Source organism: Hyla sarda, chromosome 10 (assembly GCF_029499605.1).
Source record: "Hyla sarda isolate aHylSar1 chromosome 10, aHylSar1.hap1, whole genome shotgun sequence".
Classification (NCBI taxonomy): Eukaryota; Metazoa; Chordata; class Amphibia; order Anura; family Hylidae; genus Hyla; species Hyla sarda.
The window spans coordinates 48544872-48562062 of record NC_079198.1 but is presented as its reverse complement, the minus strand read 5'-3'; positions in this window follow the sequence as shown (position 1 = coordinate 48562062).

Sequence of the window (17191 nt, the reverse complement as noted above, 5' to 3'; positions counted from 1 at the left end):
AAAAATATGTCAACTTCATGATGCAAATTTAAAGTAGACATATTGTATATGTGAATCAATATATAATTTATTTGCAATATCCATTTTCCTTACAAGCAGAGAGTTTCAAAGTTAGAAAAATGAAATGAAAATTAAATTTGGGGATTTTTCACCAAGAAAGGATGCAAGTAACAATAAAAAATTACCACTGTGTTAAAGTAGAATATGTCACGAAAAAACAATCTCGGAATCAGAATTATCGGTAAAAGCATCCAAGAGTTATTAATGCATAAAGTGACAGTGGTCAGAATTGCAAAAAATGTCCTTAAAAGAGTCCTTAAAGGGGTACTCCGGCGCTTAGACATCTTATCCCCTATCCAAAGGATAGGGGATAAGATGCCTGATGGCGGGGGTTCCACCGCTGGGGACCCCCGTGATCTTGCACGCTGCACCCCGTTTAAAATCAGTCCCCGGAGTGTGTTTGCGCCGGGTCTGATTACTGTCGATCACGGGGCCGGAGCCTCGACGTCACAACGCTCCGGCCCCGTGATCGACAGTAATCAGACGCGGAGCGAACATGCTCCGGGGACTGATTTTAAATGGGGTGCGGCGTGCAAGATCACGGGGGTCCCCACGCGATCAGGCATCTTATATGCCTGATGTCTAAGCGCCGGAGTACCCCTTTAAGGTGAAAAAGGGCTCAGTCCTTAAGGGGTTAAAAAAACACTCCCCCACAGCCCTCATTAACCTTTTTATTGACATTTAAAAAAAAAAACACTTCATCATCGCAATCCACTGAATCTGACGTAGTCCTCCACTTTCACGTATCCAAAATGAGAAGAGAAAAAAAAAGAAAAAAAAAACCAAAGCAATAAAACGACAACCATTTCTGTTATTTCTACACTATCAGGAGCAGGCAGTGTCAGTGCACCATATGGGTGAGTTGAATTCTTTACTCATGTTATGTTATTTGATAGCTTATACCGAATGAGATTGCACTTTAGACAATGAGCTTGGTAAGTTCATAGGATGACGGCAGTCCCAGATTTTCAGTGCACTCCATTACAGAGTTAAAGGGGTACTCCATCCCTAGACATCTTATCCCCTATCCAAAGGATAGGGGATAAGATGTCTGATGGTGGGAGTCCCGCCGCTGGGGACCCCCGCATTCTACCATGCGGCACCCCAGGCTAATACCATCCTGACCACAAGAACGGAAGATTGTGATGTCACGACTCCGCCCCCGTGTGGCGTCACACCCGCCCCCTCAATGCAAGTCTATGGGAGGGGGCGTGGCAGGGTCGGGTTTTTCGTTTTAAAGTTCCATGCAAATCAATGGGAAATGTATGTTCCCACATAACTTCCGTACGGCTGGAGATATTTCAATACCTGGTACACATATTACGGGTCGGGATATGAGGACGGTATATGAGGTCAGGATAGGAGGTCAAGATAGGAGGTCGGGTAAGGAGGACGGCATAGGAGGTCGTGATAGGAGGTTGCGATAGGAGGATTGGATAGGAGGACGGGATAGGTGGTCGGGATACGAGGTCGAGATATGAGGACGGGATAGGAGGTCAAGATAGGAGGTCGAGATAGGAGGATGGAATAGGAGGATGGGATAGGAAGTCGGAATTGGAGGTCGGGATAGGAGGTCGGGATATGAGGACGAGATATGGGGTTGGAATATGACAACAATAGAGGACGGGATATGAAGTCAAAAGCTTCCTCTGTTGATTTTCCTCCACAACAAGGATTAGGAAGGAAATACTGGGCAACGCCGGGTACTCAGCTAGTGAATTAATAAAGTACAAATTTCAGTAGCTATTGCTCTCTGCAAAAAGCTGGTGTGAAATTTTTTATGTAAACTGGACTCTTACCCCTTTGAAAATATCATGTAAAGCAGAGAATATACATGGACACACCCACTTTTACAAAACTGACATGAACAGTGTGGCACAAAGCTTTTCAAAAATGTGGTCAATACTTTTGGCGCCAACATTTTTTTTGCTGCAAAATTCTTTGAGAATCTCACCCTCTGTGTACTTTATAAAGAGTTATGATTCTACTATTGTGCAGCATTTTGTTTGGCAAACACTGCTGCTGCAGCACTTCTAGCTACACTGCCTGTCTAATTTACACTCTTGCTCAAGGTTTACAAAAGGTGTGCACTCCTTTGATAAATTTTGTGCAAATATAGAAACGCCCCCCCCCCCCCCCGCTCTACCTAATGATAAATCTCCCCCATTGAGTAGATAGGGAGAGAGAGAGAGAGAGAGAGAGAGAGAGAGAGAGAGAGAAACCGTTGGCGCAGCACTCCAAAAGATCCAAAGAAGTGTAAAATTTATTCCATCATGTCAATACAAGCAACGTTTCAGCCCCTCAATGGAGCTTTTTTCAAGCATAGTGGTACAATAAACTGAGGGGTTTCTTATACCCCGTGCAATCAATACACTCATTAAACAATAATCATTACTAAATGTCATAAAACACGTGAAAAATTACATAAGTGCACTATTTAACACATCTTAAGAGTACATATGTACATTAAAAAGTGCATGATATCCATATCGTGTGTAATTAAAAACAATAACGCTTGAAATATGCTGCTCCATGTAAACAATCAATTAACTGTGCAGATGTATAAAATTTACAATTAATGTACATGCATAACAATCAGGAAGGATAACTCACCCGCTCTGTATTGGAAGATGGCGGTGTTCGTTTGTACACAAATGCATTGCGCATGCGTGTTCTTACAAGATAGACTAAATTCCAAGGCTTCCGGGACACATGATGTGTCATGTGATTGTGCGTCATGTGATCACCTCTCTAAGCGATCACAATATGACGCCGGCCACATCACTCACGTGATCCAGGTTGCCATAACATCTGAATAAGCACTGTGGGAGCCGCTCTAATGTGAATTACCAAACTAGAAATCACCTGGATCTGCTTCTATGGTCTTAAAAATCGCATCACCATTTTAAGTGTGTAAAGAGTTATAATCTAAAGAGTATATATGTGTGTAAATATATATATAGTGCCAAAACAATTACGTACTAAGTGTCAAAATATATTTTGTGTATATAAAGTGTCTTGTGTAAAACAATAACATTTGTATTTAGTGACAAACTATATAAAAATCTAAAAAATGTGTAAATAAATAAAATGACAAAATAAAAAAATAATAAAATTAAAAAAATAAAAATAAACAAAATAAAGGAGCTTATTATAAAGAAATATTAATTTTGATAAAAAAAATAAATAAAAGAATATATAAAAATGCGAAAATAATAAAAAGATAAAAATAATGCTAAAATAATATGAAATAAATAATAAAATAAAGAATAAAGTAAAAGGGCAAGCTGATTAATCAACACGGACCGGTGCTAACGTTTTTCAAGAACACATCGGACAATACCGTCAATAGATGCAATATTGCAACTCGACTTTAGCGCATCATGTGGCCCTATATTAGAGGGAAACTCCCTGGTTGGTAGAACCACTGGTCCCGGACCTCCTCGAAGGATCATTGACCCATAGTTACCGGGGAGCTCAGGGACCCAGAAAAAGGCCCCAGGCCACCAAATCTACCCCCTACCACCTAATTGGGAGTGCGTCCGCTTTTCAGCAGCGCCCTGCCCCTTCCAATGGCTCCCTTGCAAGCAGTTTAGATGGGCTGTCCCAGTGTCTCGGATCCCTATAGTCCGTGTATATATCAGCTCCCATAATAAAAAAAATCATCAAATTACCATAACAATATAAAATAATAGATAAAAAAAACAAATAAAAGTGTTCATATGACTATAGTGCATGCCCAAAAGTAATTTTTTATTTTTGTAACAGTGCTACCAGGCAAAATTTACAATTGCGGTTGTCAGCTCCCACATGTCCTACTTCAAATTTATTTACACATATTTTTTTTGATTTTTCATTATAGTTTGTCACTAAATACAAATTTTATTGTTTTACAAAAGACATTTTTTATAGACAAAATATATTTTGACACATAGTACGTAATTGTTTTGTCACTATATATATTTACACACATATATACTGTTTAGATTATACACACTTAAAATGGTGATGCAATTTTTAAGACCATAGAAGCAGATGCAGGTGATTTCTAGTTTGGTAATTTACATTAGAGCGGCTCCCACAGTGTTTATTGAGATATTATGGCAACCTGGATCACGTGAGTGATGTGGCCGGCGTCATATTGTGATCGCTTAGACGGAGAGGTGATCACATGACGCACAATCACATGACACGTCATGTGTCCCGGAAGCCTTGGAACTTAGTCTATCTTGTAAGAACACGCATGCGCAATGCATTTGTGTACAAACGAACACCGCCATCTTCCAATACAGAGCGGGTGAGTGATCCCTCCTGATTGTTATGCATGTATATTAATTGTAAATTTTATACATCTGCACAGTTAATTGATTGTTTACATGGAGCAGCATATTTCAAGCGTTATTGTTTTTAATTACACACGATATGGATATCATGCACTTTTTAATGTACATATGTACTCTTAAGATGTGTTATATAGTGCGCTTATGTAATTTTTCACGTGTTTTATGACATTTTGTAATGATTATTGTTTAATGAGTGTATTAATTGCACGGGGTATAAGAAACCCCTCAATTTATTGTACCACTATGCTTGAAAAAAGCTCCATTGAGGGGCTGAAACGTTGCTTGTATTGACATGATGGAATACATTTTACACTTCTTTGGATCTTTTGAAGTGCTGTGCCAATGGTTTTTCTATTGCCTGGATTTTAATCAAGTTGGGGCGCTGGCACCGGACCCAGTATGGATAAGTAGTGCTGCATTGTTCTTGAGTATATGTCTATGATTTGTTTGCTGGCACACAATTAATTATGGAAGGTGTTTTGGATGAAGCTATACCTCATGTCTCATCATATGCTGAAGGGGAAGTTAACAGGATTCTCAGTGGTGTCAAGGGTGATGCTGCCTTTTTAGCTGTACCAACTATTGCTGATGTGAAAAGGAATTTTGAGTATGAATCAAGGAAAGTGATCATGTTGGAGCTACATCTGGTGACTTTGGGCAAATATTATAAATGTAAAAGAATACCCAGGGGTTAAGACCTACGGTTTTCACAGACAATTTGGAATTTAGGAAAAAGTTTGAATCTATTTCTGACCGATATGCCTTAGACATTATTTTGCTTAATTTGGATTTTTTACAAAAAAATACAAGGAGAAATTGTGTGAAATTGAGATTAATCTGGGAACTATGTTGTCAGGAGAGGAACTTGGTGCCTATAAGGAAAAAACTAAGAACTTCTTGGACAAATTTAGGAATGATACCATGGACACTAAAAAGAAAAAATGGCATAGAAATTTAGGAGATTACAATAGACGAAAGGTGTATATTTGGAATTACAATGAGTTTAACAATGGCAACACACAAGGAACAACACCTAGACGTGGGAGAAAGAATAGAACAGATCAAGAACATGTTACTGAACATTCTTCTTTTTTAGTGAAGGACTCACCAATGGAGGATCCTCCTCCCAACACTTCTATAAGAAACCAACCTGGAGGGGCGGATGTAGAAGACACAGGGGCTGTAAAAACCAGAGATCAGAATTAAGGCAAAATCCAGTTTGCACGACAACAGAAGAAGAAATCTTGAGCCCCACTGATATAGTAGTAAATATCTCATCTGTACATTTGACTGATGCACAACTGTCTTTATTATGTAAAGGCTTGTCATTTTGTCCAATCACCAGTCCAGACTGGTTCACTATTGAATGTGATTTACAGGCTTTTTTTTTAGACAATTAAAATTAAAGATTTGGTTCAGTTCACAGGAGTGTAAGAGCGAACAGTGTGATGACGCCTCTGCTGGACAGGAGTTACGCCTGACCAGTTTTGATCTGTTCAACCGTTCCTCTTTTAATCCCGTGGTGGCGCCACATGCATTGGAAACATACATGTTATTGGTAAGAAATTATATAGAACAATTAAGATCTAAGGTGGACAATGTGGGAATTAGACAGTGTAATTTATCCCAGGCCGAAAGAAGAGCACTTGGTGAGTTGGTCCATAACTGCGACCTTACAATCAAACCCGCCGACAAAGGTGGGGGGGGGGGGTGATAGTTATGGACACCATCAAGTATAAAGAGGAGATCTATAGACAGTTGTCCGACATCCACACGTACATGAGACTTGAGAGTGATCCTAAATTTGATTTAATGCATAAACTTTCTAATATTGTAGAACAGGCCTACAATGATGGTTTGATTGACAATAAATTGAGGGAGTTTCTCCTGATTAAATATCCGGTGACTCCGTCAATTTATATCCTACCCAAAATACATAAATCCCTGATTGACCCTCCAGGGAGGCCCATCGTCTCCGGACGTAATTTGGCACTTAGTGGGGCATCCATCTTTTTAGATAGAGTCCTTAGACCCTTTGTTGTTGCAGCTAAGTCCTATATTAGGGACACTAGTGATTTCTTGACGAAAATACAGAGTATAGCAGTCCCTCCTGATGTAACCTTAGTCTCATTTGACATCATAAGTCTATGCACTTCAATCAATCATGACCGGGGCATGGGTGCAGTGCGAGACAGGATCAGCAAGTCAGGCCCATAGGGGAGGGGAAAGATTTACACTGCCTTTACACTGCCTGTCTAATTTACACTCTTGCTCAAAGTTTACAAAAGGTGTGCACTCCTTTGATAAATTTTGTGCAAATATAGAAACGCTCCCCCCCCTCGCTCTACCTAATGATAAATCTCCCCCATTGAGTAGATAGGGAGAGAGAGAGAGAGAGCGAGAGAGAGAAACCGTTGGCGCAGCACTCCAAAAGATCCAAAGAAGTGTAAAATGTATTCCATCATGTCAATACAAGCAACGTTTCAGCCCCTCAATGGAGCTTTTTTCAAGCATAGTGGTACAATAAACTGAGGGGTTTCTTATACCCTGTGCAATCAATACACTCATTAAACAATAATCATTACTAAATGTCATAAAACACGTGAAAAATTACATAAGTGCACTATATAACACATCTTAAGAGTACATATGTACATTTAAAAGTGCATGATATCCATATCGTGTGCAATTAAAAACAATAACGCTTGAAATATGCTGCTCCATGTAAACAATTAATAAACTGTTCAGCTGTATAATATTTACAATTAATATATATGCATAACAATCAGGAAGGATCACTCACCCGCTCTGTATTGGAAGATGGCGGCGTTCGTTTGTACACAAATGCAATCCGCATGCGTGTACTTACAAGATAGACTAAGTTCCAAGGCTTCCGGGACACATGACGTGTCATGTGATCGTGCTTCATGTGATCGCCTCTCCGGGTTAAGCGATCACTATATGACGCCGACCACATCACTCACGTGATCCAGGTTGCCATAACATCTGAATAAACACTGTGGGAGCCGCTCTAATGTGAATTACCAAACTAGAAATAACCTGGATCTGCTTCTATGGTCTTAAAAATCACATCACCATTTTAAGTGTGTAAAGAGTTATAATCTAAAGAGTATATATGTGTGTAAATATATATATAGTGCCAAAACAATTACGTACTAAGTGTCAAAATATATTTTGTGTATATAAAGTGTCTTGTGTAAAACAATAAAATTTGTATTTAGTGACAAACTATATAAAAATCTAAAAAATGTGTAAATAAATAAAATGACAAAATAAAAAAAAAATAAAATTAAAAATTAAAAAAAATAAATAAACAAAATAAAGGAACTTATTATAAGGAAATATTAATTTTAATAAAAAAAAAAAAGAATATATAAAAATGTGAAAATAATAAAAAGAAAAATAATGCTAAAATAACATGAAATAAAGAATAAAATAAAGAATAAAGTAAAAGGGCAAGCTGATTAATCAACACGGACCGGTGCTACCGTTTTTCAAGAACACATCGGACAATACCGTCAATAGATGCAATATTGCAACTCGACTTTAGCGCATCATTTGGCTCTATATTAGAGGGAAACTACCTGGTTGGTAGAACCACTGGTCCCGGACCTCCTCGAAGGATCATTGACCCATAGTTACCGGGGAGCTCAGGTGTCAGAGACCCAGCATAGGCCCCAGGCCACCAAATCTACCCCCTACCACCTAATTGGGAGTGCGCCCGCTTTTCAGCAGCACCCTGTCCCTCTAATGGCACCCTTGCAAGCAGTTTAGACAGGCTCTCCCAGTGTCTCGGATCCCTATGGTCAGTGTATATATCAGCTCCCATAATAAAAAAAAAAATCATCAAATAACCATAACAATATAAAATAATAGATAAAAAACAAATAAAAGTGTTCATATGACTATAGTGCATACCCAAAAGTTTATTTTTATTTTTGTAACAACAGTGCTACCAGGCAAAATTTACAATTGCGGTTGTCAGCTCCCATATGTCCTACTTCAAATTAATAATACATTTAATAAACAGAGCGAGTGGCGTCCTCCTTCACAAAATGTTTTATATTTTCTTGTATCAAGATCTGTGAAAACATAAACAATAATAAAATGTATTATCTAGTACCACCTTGGTATACACTGAATTCAAAGTCAACAATTCTGGGTTACAATTGTGTGTCTTAAATAGCATTAAATTCGACATTAAGGCCATTAGGGCGCAAACAATTTAGTTGGTGTGTCCACCATAGCTATCTTTTGCGTAATAACGCTAGCCTATCCCCCCCTCTTCCTGGGATGCGTACATGGTCAATCGCCATAAATTTTAATTCACGTTCCCCATGGCCCTTTTTACAGAAGTGTTTTGAAACTGGCAAATCAAGTTTAGATTTCCTTATACTATAGTGATGGTTGTTGATCCTGGTTTTTAAATTCCATGTTGTTTGTCCAATGTAAAGTAGTTTACATGGACAATACAAAACGTAAATGACCCATGTGGAGTCGCAGGTAAGAAAATATTTTAGTGTGTAGGAACGCTGTGTCACGGGGTGGATAAAGACAGAACCCTTAGACATTAATGAGCAGTTTACACATGATAAACATGGAAAGGAGCCCAATTTGGAAGCTCCAATAGTAGTCTGTCTTAGTCCACCTCCCGAGCCAGTGTACGATCTCACCAGTCTGTCTTTGAGATTTCTCGATCTTCTGTAAGACATTAATGGGTTAGAAGAAAATTCTTGTATATTTTTGAAACTATGTCTCAATATGTTCCAATGTTTATTAATAATCTTAGAAATTTGTCTGCTGCACACGGAATATGTGGAAGTAAATTGGATTTTGGCTTGTGTCTTTTTTGATCTAGCCATGAGTGTAGATTCCCTCGCCATGTGAGACACCGCCTGTTTGTGTTTATCCACTATTTTCTTGGGATAGCCTCTGTGTAAAAAGTCTGTTGGCATATATTCTAATGATCGTTCCAATATTGTATCATCCCCAATTACTCTTCTCGCTCACAACATCTGACTGTATGGCAGAGACTCTACCATTCTGCGAGGATGGCATCTTGTGTAATACTATAATGTGTTTTTATCAGTTGGTTTGGAATACAAATAAGTATGTAATGTGCCTTTTTCCTTTGTAACTAAGACATCAAGGAAGCTCGCGCTATCTGTCGATTGTACCATTGTAAACTGTATGCTTGAATCTATTGTGTTCAAAAATTGGTGGAAGAGATTCAGCTCATCTGATGAGCCCTTCCACAGGAGTAGATGTCATTAATAAATCTCCACCACCCCAGACAATGTCTGAAGTGGTGGGATGAATAGATGATACCTTCCTCCATAGCTGTGACATACAGGTTGGCATACATGGGTGCCACAGTTGTCCCCATAGCTAGGAGATAGACCGTGAAGATAGGAGATGTCGGTGCTGGATGAAGGAGCCAGGAGATGTTGTAGCATGAAATCAAAGTGGATTTATTTGGATGCAATGCGTTTTGCTGTGCAAAGGTTGGGTTGTCATGGGATATATATACCTCGATGAGTTAACCCTTCATATTACATAAGAAAGTTGTATACAAAAAATTTAAATAAAACGTATAAAACACATACCGCTCTCAATATCATACATATAACATGCAATAGTCTAAAATTCAGTATAATATATCAATTACAATTGGTATTCTCCTGATCGGCTAGTTGTTGGGTGCAGTAAATTTCAATTCTGCTCCCAATGGACGGGCAGATTTAGGTACGATCTCTGAAACTGATATGAAAAAAATTTCCAATTTATTCCAGGAATACGAAAACCATTGTAAATCGGAACTCAAACATAGTTTGGATGTATTGTTTTTATAAAGATACCTTGCTAACAACTTTACACCCAGAGGTCTCAGATTACCATTTGTTTCCTCCTTTCCTGAAGGCATCCCATTCTCAAAAGAGATTTGTTCTAGAGGTTTAATTACCCGGCTAGTTGAAAAAAGAAAAGTCTTAGTTTTATATTATCGGGAAAAAGCAATGTCAATTAGAGAAGAACTCTCTCTATTTTCAGGTTATACTAAATACCTGAAGATGGAGGGAATGATCTCTAATCGCTTACACAAATTAGAAATTGAAACAATAAACAAAAAGGTACATAAATACAATCGCGACAAAAATGATTATGCTTGTGGCCAAGTTCACAAATGGCTAAAACAGACACCAACTACAAATACAGGAAAACATTTCAATCCCACTAATGCAAATAACTTCAGATCCACTAATCTGTCAGACCAGAATAATGATAGAGCTTCTTAAAATAATTTTGAACAGACATTTGAGCACAGTAGAACTATTGTGAACTCGACACGTAACAAATATAATAACACGAAAAATAATACTCCAAACACAAAATGTAACTCTACTATAGAGAGAAATACTATTGAAACACGTATGCATCCTAACACTTCAAAAAATTGGAACCACCGACTCTTGCAAATAAACAAATGGCTTTGACACAAACCACCTGTTCAAATATTAATAATTCCGATGTACTTACCTCTTCAGAAGGACCAGCCTTAAAGGGGTACTCCGGTGCTTAAACATCTTATCCCCTATCCAAATGATAGGGGATAAGATGCCGGATCGCGGGAGTCCCGCAGCTGTGGACCCCCGTGATCATGCAGGCGGCACCCCGTTTTTAATCAGTCCCCGGAGCGTGTTCGCTCCGGGTCTGATTATGGTCGACCGCAGGGCGGGCGGCGTGTGATGTCACGCCTCTGCCCCCATGTGACGTCACACTCCGCCCCTCAATGTAAGCCTCCCGTCGGCTTGCATTGAGGGGCGGAGCGTGACATCACACGAGGGCGGAGGCGTGACGTCACATGCGGTCGGCCCTGCGGTCGCCAGTAATCAGCCCCAGAGCGAACACGCTCCGGGCACTGATTACAAACGGGGTGCCGTGTGCATGGATAGGGGATAAGATGTTTAAGCATCGGAGTACCCCTTTAAATATGGTTTGTCCCATGTTGCCCCCTTCTTGTGAGATTGAGTCCGGATTCACCAGGAGAATCGTGCCTCGGAGCTGTGAGTGGAACTCTTACTAAGTCACCTAGGGATAACAATATCCTGGAGTGCTTGCTAGATTCCTCCATACTCACGATCCACGAGACTACACTGTCTGAGCCGGACACAACTCTCATTGGCACAGAGAAACCTCTAGTACAAAATGATCTTTCACTTTCTTCTACATCCTCACTTTTTTTAATCTTCTCACGCACATCCAATGTCCATGCGATATCGAACATCAATTTGGATGTGCGATCACATCCATTTACACACTACTTCCCAGGGGGAAATCACAAGTAAAAATAAAAGAAAAATTTGAGGTAGCAGAGGGGGATGAAATAAAAGCAGAAGAAGCACCATTAACCCTTTCTTCAACACAATATCACCAGGATCAGAAAAAGTAAAAAATATTTAATTTATCTAAACACATCCTTTCTGAAAATGAAATTAGCCTCTTAGCAAAAGGTCTCACTTTTTGTCCTGCTACACGCCCGGATGATTTTCAATTGTTTATAGATCTAAATAGTTTTATCCGTAAGCTAACACTAAGTCGACATTTTTTCATCCAAAATAGAAATACTTATTCTTGTGAAGAGCCTACAGAAATTTCAATGGATATTTCCATTTCCCCTTTTAATACGGATTTTATTCCAACACGTCATGTATCAGTTAAACCCCTTTCTTCCTTCTACCCTATACACAATAGAGGAGGACACCTCGAAACTTTTTACAATATCTCCATCAACTCCATCATAATCAAAGCTGTGGGCAACCTAACTGGAGCTGAAAGACCAGCTATTAAATCTATCCAAAATAATAAATCCATCATCGTACGCCCCGCCAACAAGGGGGGAGGAGTAGCAATTTTGGATCGCTGTGAATATAAAAAGGAAGCATTACGTATCCTAGCGGATACCAATTAGTACACTGTTTTATCTAAAGATCCATCTCTGGAGATCTTTAAAAACGATTGTAGCCTGATTAACAAGGCAATTGAGAAACAATTATTGGATAAGAGGGAGCATACGTTCCTTAATGTCAAGAACTATACCCTACCCACATTTTATTATTTACCCAAACTTCATAAAGATTTAATTCAACCCCCTGGTAGACCTATTATTTCTGGTATGGGTTCGATCACTGCCAATTTGTCCCATTTTATAGATTTATTTTTACAGCCATATGTATTAAATTTGCCTTCCTATTTGAGAGACTCAGCTCAGTTAATTCAGGAATTCCACAATTTATCCTTACCCCCTACCTTTAGTTTCTTGACATCAGACATATGCTCCCTCTATTCTAATATCTCCACCGATTTAGGTGTTCCAGCGGTGGGTGCATTTCTTTTTTATGATCCAGATTTGAATAAACACCAGACAGATTTTTTATTAGAATCAATGGAATTTATACTTACTAATAATGTATTTGATTTTAACAAAGTGATTTATTGTCAGAACAGGGGCTGTGCCATGGGGACTCGATTCGCAAGTTATGCAAACTTGTTTATGGGGCGATTCAAGTCCCTAATTATGGCACAGTCCCCGTATTTTAAGTTTGCCTTTTTTTTCCATCATTTCATAGATGATTTGTTTATTTTGTGGTCAGGGTCCCAACAAGAAGCTATATCATTTGTAGAAGAACTGAACTACAATACTTGGGGTCTTCAGTTCACTATGCATTATTCTAATTCTTCCATCCAATTTTTGGATTTTGATATTTCTAAAACACCCAGTGGTTTATTAACAACCAAAACTTTCTTTAAATCTGTAGACGTAAATAACTTTCTACAATGTGATAGTGCCCATTACCCTAGCTGGCTAAGAGGAGTACCTTATGGGCAATATCTGCGGATACGCAGAAATTGTACCACTAATGAGGATTTTGAAACTCAAGCAAAAATCTTGAGAACCCACTTTAAACAGAAAGGATACCCCAATTCTTTATTATCCAAAGCCTATTCTAGGGTAAAAAACTAAAAGCAAATAGATTTAGTTACCCCTAAAATTAAACCAGACCCCAAAATAAACCATTACCAAACAGAAAACCATTTTAGATTTCATTTTATCACAAACTACAATATAGAAGCCCCAAACATTAAAAAAAAATACTTAAAAAAAACTGGTCAATAATAAAAAGTGATCCCATTCTAAAACAACTAGTCCCCACAACCCCAAACGTGACATACAGACGCTCCAAAAATTTGAGTAATCTCCTAGCGCCTAGTAGATTTACCTAGGAATCCACCATTAAAAATACTATAACACGTAAATCTGAATGTTTTCTGTGCAACAAGAACCGATGTTTATATTGTCACTGGATTAATAAAACTGATGTGTTCACATCATATCAGACACATTCCACTTTCAAAATAAAGGGCTGTCTCAGTTGTGATACGGATTTTGCAATCTATTTAATCACTTGTGGTTGCAATATGCAATATATTGGCCGTACGATTCAAACCTTCCGGGCCAGAATGAACAAACACAGATGGAACATAACCCATGGATTCATATTCCACAGCTTGTCACGCCATTTTCTCACTACTCACCAAAAAAACACAGAATCATAAAAATTTATTATTTTAGAATCCATTCCATTAAATACACCCAACAGATATAAAAAAAATAATTAATAGAGAATCCTTTTGGATTCATAAGCTCCAAACCTTAACACCATATGGATTTAATGAATGTATAGAGACAGTGAAGTAAGGGAAAATTGTTCCATCTGTGTTTGTTCATATTATATATATATCTGCTTTTGTATTTGTTTTCTATTGGTTGTAATATACTAAACTATTTGTAAAGTAAAATCATGTAGAATACTTTTCTGTATATGTATTCATATATCTAATGCGTATATTTTTGTTTTTACTTATGTTCCGTTTTTATAGATTTAATTTGTATATCTTTGTTCCTACCTGTGTTCTGTTCGTCTGTAAACCCGGGGTTTCGGGTTCTAGCATTGCGGGCTGCGCCGTGTGAATCAGACCTGACAACTTGTGAGTTTCTAAATTCCCCTGAAGTTCATGGAGTTTTCGGTGATAATATATTGGATGGTTGTTCCTTTCTACATTCCCCCATTCACACTCTGCGGCTTCGCTCCGAGATTCAGGATATGATTCCTGGGTCGGAGGAACGTCGACGCGGTATGTGTCTCGGGAGGTTAGTGAAGCAACTTATTTGTATGCAATATATTTTTACTTGTTTTTCATAATTGTAATTGGTATATCATACTGAATTTTAGACTATTGCATGTTATATGTATGATATTGAGAGCGGTATGTGTTTTATATGTTTTATATGTTTTATTTACATTTTTTGTATACACAACTTTCTTATGTAATCTGAAGGGTTAACTCATGGAGGTATATATATCCCATGAGAACCCAACCTTGTTATGCCTGAGGAAGCTGCGCATGTGCAGCGAAACGCGTTGCATCCAAATAAATCCACTTTGATTTCATGCTACAACATCTCCTGGCTCCTTCATCCAGCGCCGACATCTCTTATCTTCACGGTCTATCTCCTAGCTATTTTGTTCTAAGGAGGGCTGAGGTTATACAATACTTCAGGCGCTTCACAGTGTTGTGTGTGTTCACACAACCAACTCTGGTAAGCGGCGTGGGGTAGAAATCTTTCCCCTCCCCTATGGGCCTGACTTGCTGATCCCGTCTCGCACTGCACCCATGCCCCGGTCATGATTGATTGAAGTGCATAGACTTATGATGTCAAATGAGACTAAGGTTACATCAGGAGGGACTGCTATACTCTGTATTTACGTCAAGAAATCCCTAGTGTCCCTAATATAGGACTTAGCTGCAACAACAAAGGGTCTAAGGACTCTATCTAAAAAGATGGATGCCCCACTAAGTGCCAAATTACGTCCGGACACGATGGGCCTCCCTGGAGGGTCAATCAGGGATCTATGTATTTTGGGTAAGATATAAATTGACGGAGTCGCCAGATATTTAATTAGGAGAAAATTCCTCAATTTATTGTCAATCAAACCATCATTGTAGGCCTGTTCTACAATATTAGAAAGTTTATGCATTAAATCAAATTTAGGATCACTCTCAAGTCTCATGTATGTGTGGATGTCGGACAACTGTCTATAGATCTCCTCTTTATACTTGATGGTGTCCATAACTACGACCCCCCCCCCCCCACCTTTGTCGGCGGGTTTGATTGTAAGGTCGCAGTTATGGACCAACTCATCAAGTGCTCTTCTTTCGGCCTGGGATAAATTACACTGTCTAATTCCCACATTGTCCACCTTAGATCTTATTTGTTCTATATAATTTCTTACCAATAACATGTATGTTTTGCAATGCATGTGGCCAATGCGTCTGGACTGGTGACTGGACAAAATGACAAGCCTTCAGATAATAAAGACAGTTGTGCATCAGTCAAATGTACAGATGAGATATTTACTACTATATCAGTTGGGCTCAAGATTTCTTCTTCTGTTGTCGTGCAAACTGGATTTTGCCTTTTTTCTGACCTCTGGTTTTTACAGCCCCTGTGTCTTCTACATCCGCCCCTCCGGGTTGGTTTCTTATAGAAGTGTTGGGAGGAGGATCCTCCAATGGTGAGTCCTTCACTAAAAAAGAAGAATGTTCAGTAACATGTTCTTTATCTGTTCTATTCTTTCTCCCACGTCTAGGTGTTGTTCCTTGTGTGTTGCCATTGTTAAACTCATTGTAATTCCAAATATACACCTTTCGTCTATTGTAATCTCCTAAATTTCTATGCCATTTTTTCTTTTTAGTGTCATCATAAATTTTTCCAAGAAGTTCTTAGTTTTTTCCTTATAGGCACCAAGTTCTTCTCCTGACAACATAGTTCCCAGATTAATCTCAATTTCACACAATTTCTCCTTGGATTTTTTTGTAAAAAATCCAAATTAAGCAAAATGATGTCTAAGGCATATCGGTCAGAAATAGGTTCAAACTTTTTCTTAAATTTCAAATTGTCTGTGAAAACCGTAGGTCTTAACCATGACCGCATGCCCCTGGGTATTCTTTTACATTTATAATATTTGCCCAAAGTCACCAGATATAGCTCCAACATGATCACTTTCCTTGATTCATACTCAAAATTCCTTTTCACATCAGCAATAGTTGGTACAGCTAAAAAGGCAGCATCACCCTTGACACCACTGAGAATCCTGTTAACTTCCCCTTCAGCATATGATGAGACATGAGGTATAGCTTCATCCAAAACACCTTCCATAATTAATTGTGTGCCAGCAAACAAATCATAGACATATACTCAAGAACAATGCAGCACTACTTATCCATACTGGGTCTGGTGCCAGCACCCCAACTTGATTAAAGTCCAGGCAATAGAAAAACCATTGGCACAGCACTCCAAAAGATCCAAAGAAGTGTAAAATGTATTCCATCATGTCAATACAAGCAACGTTTCAGCCCCTCAATGGAGCTTTTTTCAAGCATAGTGGTACAATAAATTGAGGGGTTTCTTATACTCCGTGCAATCAATACACTCATGAAACAATAATCATTACAAAATGTCATAAAACACATGAAAAATTACATAAGTGCAGTATATAACACATTTTAAGAGTACATATGTACATTAAAAAGTGCATGATATCCATATCGTGTGCAATTAAAAACAATAACGCTTGAAATATGTTGCTCCATGTAAACAATCAATAAACTGTGCAGATGTATAAAATTTGCAATTAATATACATGAAT